Raw genomic sequence first — 13,330 nt, forward strand, 5'->3', positions numbered from 1 at the left:
TTTTAAGCTAGCTTTTTGTTAGGTTTTGTTGTTGGGACCATTCTAGAACTACTGTGATAATTAGATTGAGTTGTGGGATTGATTTTGAGTTAAAGTGGCTGGGTTTTGGTTGTTGAAATGGGGGATTTTTTGGGTTTGAAGGGGGCGGGCCGCGGTACTATTCTTGGTGAGCCACGACCCTCTAGAGCATATGGGAGGCCAGGATGAAGGGCGGGCCGCGACACCCCTTTGGTTGGGTCGCGGTGCATGTCTGCTGAATGAGGAGGCTGAGCCTCTGGTTGAGGCGGGCCACAGCACAAGGCCATGGGACCGCGACTCTTAGGGGGTTTTTGGACCCCGAGAAGGTTTTTGGCTTGGGAATCCAAAAGTTAAGGCTCGGGATGGATTTTATCACCCAGATTTGTGGAATCCGAGGTCCCAGAGACTAGAATTATATCCCAAAGTTATTTAATGGATTAGAGCTTGATGGATGGATGTTGTTGATACATTGTGACTAGGTTTTCAGTGATGCTCATACTAGGGGACTGTGCTCAGGATATTGGTGCTCGGGAAGCGTGGGACACAGGTAAGAAAACTGTTGTACCTATAGAGCAGGGCGTGGCCCTATAGTGTGTATTGCAGGGCACGACCTTATGCAATTGTGTTGCAGGGCATAGCACTATTATTTATGTTTGTATTTGTTTAATTATATGTTATGTGTTGCATATTTGTGAATGAACGGTGAAGGCCAGGAACGGCGAAGGCCAGGAACGGCGAAGGCCGAGAATGGCAGGAAGCCAAGTACGGCAAGGGGCTGAGAACGGCGTTAAGCAAGTGGAGGGCAAGGTCGAGTACGGCAAGGGCCGGGAGTGGCGTTGAGCACGCGGAATGCAAGTCGCTAGGGTGAGACCCTTCTCGAATGCCTGGGTCATCCTCACGGTGTAGACCGCGAACCCAGGGCCTGGTAAAGCGCCTAGGATGGCATGGCCACTATGTGTTTAGCCTGTTGGCTGCCTTGTTATATGTTGATTAATAGTTATGCATATGTTGATTACTTGTGTGGAGTTTTCTTGCTAGGCTTCGGCTCACGGGTGCTCTATGGTGCAGGTAAGCGCAAGGAAAAAGTCGACCAACCATGAGTACGGAGAGCATGGAGCGACGTGTACATGTTCGACCTGCCTGGCTGTCATGGCCAAGGGTATTTTTTGGGAGATGTTATGTATTAATCTAAATTTTGTCATTTAGTCAACCTTAATTGTGTTTTTGAGTTGTAAATATTTCTAAAACAGTATTTTGGGATCCCAAATGTATAACGCTTTGTAATTTCAATGAATGATTACATTTTCAAATTATATGACTTTTATTACAGTTTAGCCATACTTTTAACCTAAAACCTCGATTAGCGAGTTAATTGCACGTTTAAAACTCACATTGTAACGGCTCTAAGGAAGTAGGGCATTACAAGCACTGTCAGAAGTAAATCTAGTATCACCAGACTCATCCAACTCAATATCATGATCCTAGGTTTCAGGCACTTGTTCTTGAATTTTTTATTTCATTTCCTAGAGGGTGCCATCTCACAAAATTAATCTAACAATTCAATGAAACAGAAAAACAACACTAAAAAATAATAAACAAACACCCAAGCAAATTAAAATGCTATCTATAAACACAACCACACACTAGAAAATGAACAATTAAAAAGGACCAATGTGAGGAACTAATATGTCAAATTTCTCAATTATGCAAGAAATGACCAAATTGAATCAATACCCAAACATAATCAAGTATATAATCATCAATAATGTCTCAGAGGAACCTCAATTTAAGCTCCAACACATCAATTCTTCACATTGAACACAATCCCCAATTTCTCCCAAACTTTTCCAATGCTCAATCCTTCATCAATCCACCAAGAAATCTCTATACCCAAGAACAATCAAGCATATAATCATCATTAAATACTAGAAATCCAAAAATAAAACAACATTATCATTAAGTGTATCATTTATTTCGGATTTCACCATATATCTCAATGAAACAAGCGATAGAGAGAAAACTTGGGCAAAACACTTACAATGTAGAAGAAAGAACATTAAATCATAACTTTAAAGAGGAGTTAGAAGAGAATCTCTTACCAAACTGCTACAAAGAGCTTAGAACCAGGCAGAGAAAAGAGTTAGGCTCAGAGGAAAATGGGAAAATAAAAAAAAATGGCTGAAAATCATATTGGGGAGAGTTTTAAAACTCTTTGTCCATTCAGGGGCGGTCATAGTCAAGTGTAGCGCGATCTCACTACTTTTTCCTGTATGTCATTTTGAACGGCGTTGGGCACGGTCGCGCTACTCGCGTAATGGGCCCTGGGGCTCTAAGCGTGCAGTCGCGGCAGGATCACCACGGTCGCAGTCATGGCCCAGAAATGGCCATTTTGAGCCTTTTTCACAATTTTTTTTTTCTTTTCACGATTCAAAGATACAGAACAATCCCAAAAATAAAGAAAATAAAAAATAATTGTTCAATGAAGTTCATACTGACAAACTAAAACAAACATAAATAAACGAATGGGATACCTCCCAATGGCGCTGTCATTATTATCATTTAGCCAGACGCTGATCTCTTTCTTAAATTCAACTTAGATCCAAACCACCCCTCAATTCATTGAGAGCCATAGTGTCATGAGAAGACACTCGTTTCTTGATATAGCATATTTTTGGAACTTTCCACCGCTCATGTAACAATCGAGCTTTCTCACTAAAGATCCTTTTCATTCTACGACGAACTGTTCTCATACCACCTTGAACCATGGACTTGTTTTTAGTAACGTCCAGCTTATCACTCCTACTTTTCACCACATCAATTCTACAACAAGTTGTAATTTCGGTTGCTGCAAAAAAATTATGTTGACGCGGTTCTTCGGCAACATATAATTAATAGAATAGAGAGTGGGATTAGTGCTAAATAATGAACCGTAATAGATGAATGATCTCAAAGTAAAATGGTGACACGAATACTTTTTTAGGTGGTTCAAAGGTTAAAATCCTTCTAGTCCACCAGCCAATATTATTGCTATCTTTATGATATTCTTTACAGGGTATTTCTTTAGACAATAGAATCCAACCCCTTGCAACTCCCAGGGTCTCCATATTTATAGGGAGAGGGCACCGGGGGGTTGGCAAGGGGGGTCATCCCGTGACCTTCTTACCCATCATGTTACTTCTGTGACATTCATGATTAATTCCTAAAACCTGACAATGAAGTGTGGTCTAATCAATAGGTAAGGGGGATAATGGGCTGCACGGCCCAACCCAGTCGTGGGTGCCTGAACACGCACGTTTATGCTGCGTGTCCGAGAATTCAGGGATGTATCAGACACGTGATGTCTGATATATCCATGTTTACATTGCGTGGTTGACTTTATAAGGGCTCAGAGGAGCCAACTCAAGCTCGCACCTCGAGCTTGATGTACCCTCAGGTCGTGGTGTCCATGGTCCTAACCCGACTCCTTAGTAATCTCATTAAGCCTTTGGTTACCTCGAGCTAAAGAGGTAGGACCTGGAAACAGCAGCTCCGGGTACGTGACATCCACGTGGCTGATATAATTATGCCATTTCTCAGCCCGTTAATAGTCCGTGGATATTTAGGGCGTACATTTGCCCCTAAGCCCCTGCTCGTGGAATATGACGTCACCAGGGGCCACAGTGGGGGCTTTTAGGCTTCCTTGTGGACTCTTCATATTCCGCCCATTGCGCTAGTATCGAATACGTGGAGCATCGTGGTTGGTGACGGTATGTCTTCTGAGAACCGCATTAAATGGCCTAGCCTATACTCGGCCGTCGTTTCGTCTTTCGAGTAGTGATCCTCGTATCCTACATCAAGGCGATCCAACGGCCCTCCTCCTTTGGCCTTTTACATATATAAAAGGGGTGGCCACCTTTCGCATGGGCTACCCATTCATTTGAAAATTTTCTCATCTTCTTCTTTCTTCTCAGTCTCAAAACCCTCTCTTTCTTCCAGTCACTGTTCTCAGCGTTCCAGAAATTCAAGCATGAGAACTCCTTCGAGACTTCGGCACCAGCAATCCCAGCCGGATTCCAACCCAGACGACCCTTTCCATCTTATTACAACAAAACATCTCTGTAAGTCCTCCGTTTATGCATGTTTAAAAAATTTTCCTTCACTATTGCTTAGGTAAATTGTTTCTGTAGTCGCATGCAGTATGTTGCTGGTATTTTAGGCGTAGGTTTTTAGCCTAGGGGCACCGGCCATAGGAAAAAACCATTTAGAAGCATGGCTCATTGGGTACACTTTCTGGGGAAGTTTTTTGGGTAAAATTTTTGTATGCCTGTTTGGAATAACCAGCTCTTAGGGTGAAAAAACCGGGTAGCTTAGGGGACACGCCTCACAGGCGGTTTTGCACTGTTTGCCTACTGAAACTTTCCCTCCAAGGCAAACTTTTACTCTGACCCTCCTGACACATGGATTCCGAGTAATCAAGGACCCGTTGGGAGCACAGGCACGTGTTCATAGAACCGCGTGGTCTCACTCCATGGGCTGAGATTACCTCAGCCCGTGTAAAGGAAACACTTCGCGCTAGATTCTTTCATATGATTAGGTCGCCATTTCTAAATTTTCTTCTTTTGTTCGTTAGGCGACCAGATGGGACCAAAGAAGAGCGCACCCAAGAAGAGTGCTGGCAGCTCATCTTCCCAGCAAGCCAACAAGGGGAAGGAGGTGGTCATGGACTCCCCGATCCCCGCCTTCGGCCCAGCAGTGGAGCAGGAGCTCGAGGTGGGGCCCGACGCTTTCTTTGAGGCCGAGAGGATCGCCTCGAAGGTCACCACCTAGGGGAAAGTGAATAAAATCTTCCTTTCCCATAACATTGAGATTGGGAGGGTCGCCCTAGATGCCCGACCTCCCTTGGAAGGCGAGCGAAGCTGCGCGTCGCTCGATGAGGAGTACGCTGCTTGGAGTGACGAGCATCTTAAGGCTGGGGCCTTCCTTCCGCTGGACCAGTACTTCGCGGATTTTCTAAATTACGTGAAGCTGGCTCCTTTCCAGCTCCCCCCTAACTCATATCGTTTGTTAGCGGGGCTGAAATATTTATTCCTGAAGCAGGAATGGGAGGTCATCACGCCGGCGGACATCCTCTACTTCTTCTGCCTCAAGGCCAGCCCAAAGCAGCGGGGGCGAGGCGACGGGTTCTACTACCTGACTCGTTTTCCAAATTCGGCTGCGGTCATCGAGCTGCCCAGCCACCCCAACGACTTTAAAGACCAGTTCTTTATGTCCAAGGGGTTTTGCAACTGCGAACACCACTATTTCAACCGCCCTCGTAAGTACCTTCTATTCTCAGCTTGTAAGTTAATTTTTCGCTTAGCCTCTTTTATTCGTTCCTGACTTAGAAACAATCATGCAGCCATTTTCACGAGGACAGCCAAGTCCGTGACCCTTGGGGGTCAATATGAGACCTTGGCCGGGCTGCCCCCAAGCGAAAAGGATTATCGCCAGCTCATGTCCGACGAGACGATGCAGGCGTGCAAGCTAATCTCTCTGGGGCATACTTTGGCCTTGAGGAGATCGCGGGGTCTCCCTCCTGCTCGCGAGATGGCGTCCATCCCCGAGGAGGAGGCCACGGGAGATGATGAGGACGAGGAGGATGAGGTGCCCCTCGTGCGGCGGAGGTGGGCTTTGGAGGTCGCCCAAGAAGCGAGCGTGGAGAGGGCCCAGTCCGGGGCAGCAGTCGGCCCCTCCGGCCAAGGTAATCCTTATCTATTTAGGGATTTAGATAGGGCCACTAAAAGCTTAAGGCTTGCTAGGTTTAATCCCGACCAAATCGTCCACCGCCACCGAACAAACCCAGACCGCAACATTACTTTACTCCAATGTGTTGACCAGCTCATGCTGCGTAATGAAATGGGTCGCCCTAGGGGAACGGTAGTAGTAGACAACACCCTAGCCTTTAGGTCGGCCTTCTTTGAGGAGTATGGGACCAATCTTAGGTCGTGGCCCTCCCTCTTGGAGGGTGTAGTAGCTCCGGGTCTTAGGCAGTACATAGAAGAGTCCAGTCCTGAGGCAGATCCTTACCCAGAGCCTCTTCTAGCCTGCGAAGTTGTTATCTTAGACTCCCCTGCTGAAGCTCCAGGGCCGGAGGTTGTGACCATAGATTCCTCCTCTAGCTCGGAGGGTATGACCCCTTTCAAAACATACTTGAGCTCTGTTTTCCCTTTTATTTTTGTTGTTTTGCACAAAAAAATTTACATGTATATTAATGCTTTGTCTTTGTTTCAACAGAGATGTCGCAGGCCGGGGATGATAGCTTACGGGCCATGTTCCAGGGGGGAAATCCTCCCTCCGGGCCTTTGGTGAAGAGGCTTCGGTTGACGAAGCAGGCTGTTGGGACATCCTCTAAGTCCCCGGCTAATGGGAAAAATCCAGGACCTTCTGCCATTGAAAAGGTGCCTCCACCTCCTCCTGCCGCAAAGGAGATGGCTCCACCTCGACCTCGACCTCCCGTTCTTGCTCGGGAAAGGGAGGCAGTCGCTGGGACCTTGCCAACTACACCCCCCGAGGTGCGCGTCCCGGTGAACCCCCGGGCCTTGGAGAAGATCCCTGATGTCTTTCGGGGGACAGTCTACGAGACCGCGAGCTGCACCGTGGACCACTATTATAACGCCACCTCGAGGGATCTATGGGAGATCGAGACGAGGAGTCCCAAGAACGTGATGGAGTCTTCATTGGGGATGACCTTCACGGTAAGCAAGCTCTACCATTCGTTTCTTTTCATTTTCTTTATTTCTAAGGCATCTGCCTTACACATTTTTTCTTTCTCGCAGACGTCTTTGGCTCTTCACCGGAGCATATCCCGATCTAGGGCTAGGCTCGAGGAGATGAGGAGCGAGCATCAGACTGCCCTGGCCGCTCTTGCGACTGCCCAGAAACAGGAACAGGATTCCAAAGACGCCCTGGCAACCGCGGGGGCTGAGCTGGACGCATCTCGACCTAAGCTGTTGGAGGCCGAGTCCACCAAGGTTTCCCTGGACGCTGCGAGGATGGAATTTGAAGAAGCTAAGGCCGCCCTTGCGGCAGAGAAGGCGACCTCCACCACCTCCATGGAGAACATGCTGTACCATTGTTGGGCCTTCAACCCAGATGGTGACTTTTCCTTCTTGGGGAAGGAAGTGTGGGAGTCCTTCCTTGGGAAGTTCAAAGCTCGCATGCAGCAAGAGGTGCCCTCCGAGACCGGGGAAACTCCAGCCACGACCGAGCAGGACGGTGAGGTGGTGACTTCAACAGAGCGACCCGGCGGGGCCTAGGAATTTTCTCCTTCTCCTTTAGATCATTTACATTTTTTTTTGTAACTTTATATTATGAGGTTTTCTGACCTCGAGACAATTGATTTCTTCAACCTTATTTTTAATTGATTTGCATCTTTTTGCCTCTATCTCATTTCTCTTCTATGCATTTGGTAATACTCTTAGTTTCTGTTGGTGCTGTGATTGACATCTTACGCTTTTCTAAAAAAAAACATATGTTAACCAACTTGAACCAACTTCTAAGAGTTAAGTCATGGTTGCATCCAGGACGTTAATTTGAAAACTTAGTTCGCGTTAATCCTTTAATATCTCGTGCTTTTTAAGAAAAACATCGATCAATTAATTTGAATTAACTTCTAAGTTTTAGGACCTGGTTACATCCAGGACGTTAATTTGAAAACTTAGTCCGCGTTAATCCTCTATTAATATCTCGTGCTTTTTAAGAAAAACATCGATCAATTAATTTGAATTAACTTCTAAGTTTTAGGACCTGGTTACATCCAGGACGTTAATTTGAAAACTTAGTTCACGTTAATCCTCTATTAATATCTCGTGATTTTTAAGAAAAACATCGATCAATTAATTTGAATTAACTTCTAAGTTTTAGGACCTGGTTACATCTAGGACGTTAATTTGAAAACTTAGTTCACGTTAATCCTTTATTAATATCTCGTGCTTTTTAAGAAAAACATCGATCAATCAATTTGAATTAACTTCTAAGTCTTTAAGACGACCTGGTTATATCCAGGACATATGCCCCCCAAGTAATTAGGAAAGGGTCTTTCATGGTTACTTGACATTACATCCACAAATATACGCAATAATGAAGAAAGATTTACTTCTCATTACTTAATAAACAAAAGATGGCCTCTGACCAAGTCTTACAAAGGTATCACTGATAATATTTCTTCAAATGGATAGCGTTCCAAGTTCGTGGGACTGCTTCTCCATTAAGCCGAGCTAACTTGTAGGTTCCTTCTTTTACGACCTCGGTTATTTGGTATGGCCCTTCCTAGTTTGGTCCCAATACTCCATCTTTGGGATCTTTACTGGCTAAGAAGACTCTTCTGAGGACCAGGTCACCAATGCTAAAGGCACGTTTTCTGACCTTTGAGTTGAAATAACGAGTGATCTTTTGTTGATAATGCACGAACTGTAGCTGTGAATCTTCTTGTCTTTCATCAATCAGGTCAAGGGACGCGCAGAGCAATTCGTGATTGCGGTCCTGGTCAAATGCCTGGACTCTATGCGAGGCTACCTTTACTTCAACAGGAAGGACTGCCTCACTCCCGAAAGCTAGGGAGAAAGGAGTATGACCTGTCGGCGTTCGATGTGAGGTCCGGTATGCCCACAGTACCTGGGGGAGCTGTTCTGGCCAGACTCCCTTGGCTTCGTCCAGTCTTTTCTTAAGGCTCACCTTTAGCGTCTTATTGACGACCTTGACCTGCCCATTCGCCTGGGGATAGGCCACGCAGGAGAAGCTTTTTACAATGTCGTGCCTCTCACAGAATTCGGTAAAGAGGTCGCTGTCGAACTGCGTTCCATTGTCTGATACGATCTTCTTCGGCAGCCCGAATAGGCAGATAATGCTTTTGACCACGAAGTCAAGGACTCTTTTTGAAGTGATTGTTGACAAGGGCTCTGCTTTTACCCACTTGGTGAAGTAGTCGATAGCCACCACCGCGTAACAGACTCCTCCCTTTCCAGTAGGGAGGGCGCCAACCAAGTCAATTCCCCAGACCGCGAATGGCCACGGGGACGAGATCATCTTCAGCTCGACTGGGGGAGCTCGGGCAACTATGGCGAATCGCTGGCACTTGTCACATTTTTTAACGTAGGAGATCGAGTCCTTTGACAGAGTGGGCCAGTAATATCCTTGCCTTAAGATCTTCATGGACAAGCTTTGCCCCCCAGTGTGATCTCCGCAAAAACCTTCGTGCACTTCCTGCAAAATGGTCTTTGCTTCGCCTGGCAGAACACATTGTAGGAGGGGTAGAGAGTGCCCACGCCGGTATAATATCCCATCTACCACTGTATACCTTGGAGCCTGGTAAAGTACCTGCCTTGCGTCATTACGCTCTTCAGGTAACTTTCCTGCTGTGAGATATTCGAGGAAGGGGGTCATCCAGGTCGGTCTGGCGTCGATCATCTCGACCTCCGCCCCGACTTCTATACTTGGTTTCTCCAAGAACTCTACCGGTACTAACCCCAAAGTCTCTGTCTCCCCAGAGGTGGCGAGCTTTGCAAGGGCGTCTGCGTTGGCATTCTGCTCCCGAGGTATCTGCTCGATTGAGCCCCGTTCAAATGTAGACAGCTCAACTTTTACCTTGGCCAGGTAAGCAGCCATCTTGGTTCCTCGTGCTTGGTATTCATCTAGCACCTGGTTTACCATGAGTTGGGAATCGCTGTAACACTGAACGGAGCTGGCCTTCAGCTCCTGGGCCACCCTTAGCCTAGCCAGTAAAGCTTCGTATTCAGCCTCGTTGTTGGATGCCTTGAATCCGAATCTCAACGCCGAGTGGAATCTATGTCCTTCTGGGGATATCAAAATGATCCTAGCCCCGGAGCCATTCTTGTTAGATGAGCCATCTACGAAGACCTTCCATGAGGCCTGGACTAAGGAGGCCTGGGGTGAATCTTCCACAGGATCTTCTCGGAATCCTGTGCATTCTGCCACAAAATCAGCCAGGGCCTGGCTTTTTATTGCAGTTCACGGGGTGTACAAAATCTCGAACTGGCTGAGCTCAATAGCCCACTTCAACAGACGTCCCGATGCTTCAGGTTTTTGCAAAACCTGCCTTAAAGGTTGATCGGTTATGACATGTATTGAGTGGGACTGGAAATACGGCCTAAGCTTTTGGGAGGCCGTAATGAGACAAAAATCCATCTTTCCATCAACGGATACCGAGATTCAGCCCTGAGAAGCCTCTTGCTGATGTAATAGACTGGTTTCTGAGATCGATTTTCTTCTCGGACTAATACGGCATTAGCTGCATCTTCTGTGACGGCTAGGTAAAGGAAAAGAGGCTCTCATGCCGTTGGTTTGGATAATACGGTTGGTTCGGCTAAATGTGCTTTCAGGTCGAGGAATGCACGTTTGCACTCCTCGGTCCATTCGAACTTCTTATTTCCCCGGAGCAAGTTTTAGAAGGGCAAACACTTGTCGGTAAATTTAGAAATAAACCGATTAAGGGCCGCCACCCTTCCTGTTAGTCCTTGAACGTCCTTTCGCGACTGAGGTGAGGGTAGCTCGAGCAACGACCTGATCTTATCGGGGTTTGCCTTGATTCCTCTGGTGTTGACAATGAAACCCAGGAATTTTCCAGATGCGACCCCAAAAGTGCACTTCTACGAGTTAAGCCTCATTACGTATTCTCTCAGTATCTTAAAGCATTCCTCTAGGTCGAAAACATGGTTATCGGCAGTTTTTCTACTTGACCAGCATGTCATCAACGTACACTTCCATGTTCTTCCCGATCTGGTTGGCAAACATCCTGTTTATCAATCTCTGGTATGTAGCTCCGGCGTTCTTCAGCTCGAACGGCATGACCTTGTAACAATAAACGTTAGTTGGGGTCATGAAGCTAGTGTGCTCCTGGTCCGCTGGATTCATGGCGATCTGATTATAGCCCGAGTACGCATCCATAAAGGACATGAGCTCGTGCCCCGCAGTGGCGTCTACCAATTGGTCAATCCTTGGAAAGGGGAAACAGTCTTTGGGGCAAGCTTTGTTCAGATCGGAGAAGTTGATGCAAGTCTGCCATTTTCCGTTGGGCTTTAGGACCAACACAGGATTGGCGACCCAGACCGGGAACTTAGTCTCACGGATAAAGCCAGAGTTTTTGAGCCGTGCTACTTCCTCTTCTAGGGCTTCAACTCGGGTTGTTCCTAGGCGCCTCTGTTTCTGGGATTTCGCAGGCACGCTTTTATCCAAATGGAGGGTGTGCATGATGACGCTTGGACTGATCCCACCATGTCCTCATGAGACCATGCGAACACGTCCAGGTTCTCCTGCAAGAACTTAACCAGCTCCGCCTTCCTCTCGCCACATAGATTTTTCCCGAGCTTTCCCATCTGCGAGGGATTCTGTGGATCGATATTTACCTCCTTGAGCTCTTCGATAGCTTGGAGCTCGGATTTATCCTCGCCTATTCTGGGGTCAATATCATCACTTAAGATGATATTTTCCCCTTCAACATTCTGAGGTTTTTCAATCTCAGGATTAGGCAAAGGTTCTTGAGATTCCTCACTTCCACCTTGGACGGTCATCGTTAACTGCCCGGGTTTTAATTTTCCCTTCATAGAAATGCTGTAACATTCCCTGGCAGCAAGTTAATCTCCATGGACTGTGCATATCCCCGTGGAAGAGGGGAATTTCAGCGCGAGGTGGCGGGTGGAGGTAACGACTTTAAACGCTATTAGTGTAGGTCGACCCAAAATGGCATTGTACGCGGCGGGACAATCGATGACCACAAACTCGAGGAGTTTCGAGACTGTCCGAGGTCCCTCACCCAAGGTGATCACTAGCTCGATCATTCTTATTGCCGCCGATCCTTCTCCAGAGAATCCATAAAGCATCATGGAGGTGGCTTTTAGTTCGGTGATAGACAAACCCATCTTTTCCAGCGTGGACCGGAACAGTAGGTTTACCGAGCTCCCATTGTCGACCAACACTCTCCTAACCCTCCGATTAGCGAGCTGCACTGCTATGACCAGAGGGTCATTATGAGGGAACTGGACGTGGCTGACATCTTCTTCAGTAAATATGATTGGTTGCCTCTCCAATCGTTATTGCTTTGGTAGATGCTACTCAGGGACGAACTCCACTCCATTATGAGCCTTAAGTTCGTTGACGTACCTCTTTTGGGCACCTCTGCTCATGCCAGCCAGATGGGGACCTCCAGAGATCGTGGAGATCTCTCCTCCTATCACAGGAGGAGGGACGTTCTGATCCACCCGAGACCCGGGCTGACTGACCGGGACTTCCGGAGCTGGATGTCCTGCGGGAACTCTATTCCGCGCATACTGAGCCAAGGGTCCGGCTTTGATGAGAGTTTCAATCTCATCCTTCAGGTGTCTACAATCATTGGTATTGTGTCCAATGTTGTTGTGGAACTGACAGAACTTGGACGGGTCTCGCTTACCCTTCTGGTGTTTTAACGGTTCCGACTTCTTCCAGGGGAGGCGAGCAGAATTTGCTAGGAAGATGTTCTCCCTAGAGTGGGTGAGCTCGGTATAAGTCGCGTAGACCGGCTTAAATTTTTCTACGGACTTATTCTTCTTTGGGCCGTGCTGGTTGCCCTCTCCGTTACCCTTTCTCTTGCCCCCACCAAACTGGTTATTCTGTGTAATGGTTTGTGTCACTGTCACGACCTCCGTTCCCACTCCAGCGGGCTGTTCAGGGGCCTAGCTGGTTCCTACGGCTGAGGCTTGCACCTCCTCCAGGTTGATCCATCCCTGGGCCCTATTTAGGAATTCATTTACGGTGCTGACTCCCTTCCTTTGTATCTCTTTCCAGAGTCCCCCTCCGACGAGGATCCCAGTTCTCAAAGCCATGAGCTTGGAGCTGTCATCTGCGTCTCTGGCACGAGCAGCGATGTTCGCGAATCTGCTCAGGTAAGCCTTCAGAGGCTCGTCGGGTTGCTGCCTTACGTTTGTCAGGGTGTCGACCTTGACGCGGGCAGTCTGGGAAGCTCGGAATACTCTCTTGAAGTCAGTAGAGAAAGTTTTCCACGAGCTGATTGATTGCTTCTTACTCTGTTTGAACCATTTTCTGGCCGGCCCAGTCAAGGTGGAGGGAAATATTAAACACCTCAGCTCGGGGCCAATGTTGTGGGCCATCATCAAGGTATTGAACATACCCAGATGATCTGATGAATCCCCGTCTCCGTTGAATTTGGACAAGTGCGGCATACGGAAACCAGGTGGATATACCGTTGCTACTATGCTGGGGGCGAAGAACTCAAGTTCGTCCCCTGAATCATACTCATCTTTTTCTTTTTCTAATAGGAGCTTCCTCATCAGCTCCTCCATCTGAG

Source organism: Humulus lupulus, chromosome 1 (assembly GCF_963169125.1).
Source record: "Humulus lupulus chromosome 1, drHumLupu1.1, whole genome shotgun sequence".
Classification (NCBI taxonomy): domain Eukaryota; kingdom Viridiplantae; phylum Streptophyta; class Magnoliopsida; order Rosales; family Cannabaceae; genus Humulus; species Humulus lupulus.